Below are 2314 nucleotides of genomic sequence, written 5' to 3'. Positions count from 1 at the left end.
TTCCATGAGTAAGTCATTATTTTCCTTCTTACCCTTTATGTGTCTTGGGTTGGCGATGACCTGTTGCCTTCAATCTTTTCCTTCCTTTTATCTTGTGCAGATGCAAGCCAAGCCCTTTAACGCCTAATGTGCCCCCTCTCCTACTCGCTAGTTGCTTTATCTTTCTCCTATTCCTCATTCTCTTTCCTTTTTAATGCAATAGTGCGTTGGACCTTTGCCCTACGGTGCAATTCCATCTCTTCCTTTCTTCTTTTCTCAGCTTCTTCTTCTTCCTTCATTTCCTTCTAAAGCTACTCAGAGGCGACAGTAATGTGCTGCTCATCCTCCAGCTTCTTCTTGGCCTCTTCTTCTACCAACGCATTTAGACGGCGCATCTCATCATCGTGAAGCCTTCTTGCCAAATCTGCATACGCAATGATTTGGCACGCCCGTTCCCATTTTTCTTCTTTTTCTTTTAACTCTCGTTCCCGTCTTTTGTTTACTTTTTCTATGCGCTCAACTATCTACACATTTACCATTTATTTGTTTATTCTTTATAAATCTTCGCATTTTCATAAGCGGTTGTGCGCCATTCGGCCAGTTCATTTAGCTACAGTTTCCTAGCCTCCCCTACATTGGTTAAGTCAAGGTTCAACTTTTTGAGTACCCATTGCGCTTTATGCTCTAATTTCAGTGGTAGGTGGTAGCCTTTTCCAAAAACTAGTGCATACGAGGTCATCTCGATAGGCGTTTTATAAGTTGTCTGATACGCCCACAGAGCTTCATCTAGCCATTGCACTTAGTCATTTTTTGAGGTGCTCACAACCTTTTCTAAGATAAACTTGATCTCTCTGTTGGAGACCTCTGCTTGGCCATTTGTTTTCTAGTGATAGGCTTTTGCCACCCTGTGGTTGACATTAAACTTTAGTAGCAAGTTAGTAATGATGCGATTAATAAAGTGCGTACCCTCATCACTAAACAATGCATGGGGCGTGCTAAATCTCGTAAATATGTTATTTTTGAGAAACTTTGCCACCTTGCTCGCGTCATTTTTGGTGTAGGAAATGGCCTCCACCCATTTGGATATGTAATCAATAGCAACTAGAATATACTGATGGCCTTTGGATGATGGAAAAGGGCCCACGAAGTCTATGTCCCAGACATAAAAAAGGTCCCCTTCCAAATTTAAGTTAGCGACATTTCATCTTTTCTGGTCATGTTTCTCGTTCTCTGGCACCTATCACATTGCATCGCATGAGCTTGGAATCTTTGAATAATGTTGGCCAAAAATAGCCACTCTGCATCGCATGAGCTCGGAATCTTTGAATAATGTTGGCCAAAAATAGCCACTCTTAAGGACTTTAGTAGTAATTCTCTGCCCCCCAAAATGTCCTCCATAGGGGAACTCATGACATTGTTCCAGGATACGATGAATTTCTTGTTGAGGGACGCATCTTCGCATAATGTGGTCTGGAGTTTGTACAAGAAGGGGTCGTCCCAAAAGTAGAATTTCGCATCATGCCTTAACTTCTTCTTCTTTTGTGAAGAGTTTTCTTTTGGTGTTTGGCCGCAAACTAAGAAGTTTAGGATGTCCGCATACCAGGATTCGTTGTCGCGTATTTCCATCAGATCCTTGCCTGGGAAGCAATCTTCAATCTCTTTTTTCTTCCTTTTTATTTCTAGATTCTCCAACCTTGACAAGTGATCTGCTACTTGGTTCTCAATGCCTTTTCGATCTCAGATTTCCAAATCAAATTCTTGTAGAAGCCGGACCCACCAGATAAGCCTAGGCTTAGCATCCTTCTTTGTCATCAAATGTTTGATTGTAGAGTGATCAATGTATACCACCACGTTCGACCCGATCAGGTACTGGCGGAATTTGTCCAGCCAGAACACCAAGCAAACATTTCCTTCTCTGTGGTGGTATAATTTTCCTGCCAATCATTAGACGGGATGAAGAATTTTATTTTGTCTTTGGCCCAATACAACTCCCACTACATAGTTACTGGCATCACACATTACCACAAAGGGTTGCAACCAATCAAAAGCAACCAGAATAGGCGCCGATATGAGCACATCCCTCAGAGTGTGGAATGCATTCATGCATGTGTCATCGAATTCAAACACTTAGTCAGCCTCTAGGAATGCACTAAGAGGTCTGGCAATCTGGCAAAAGCTTTGAATAAATCTTCGATAAAAGCCTGCATGACTCAGAAAACTTCTGAGTGTTTTGACATTCACTGGCGGTGGGAGCTTGGCTATCGCATCAACTTTCGCCTGATCCACTTCAATTTCTGCCTTGGATTCTTTGTGTCCCAATATAATACATTCAGAG

The sequence above is a fragment of the Benincasa hispida genome, chromosome 8 (assembly GCF_009727055.1).
Source record: "Benincasa hispida cultivar B227 chromosome 8, ASM972705v1, whole genome shotgun sequence".
NCBI lineage: Eukaryota > Viridiplantae > Streptophyta > Magnoliopsida > Cucurbitales > Cucurbitaceae > Benincasa > Benincasa hispida.
Note: the sequence above shows the minus strand (reverse complement) of the source record.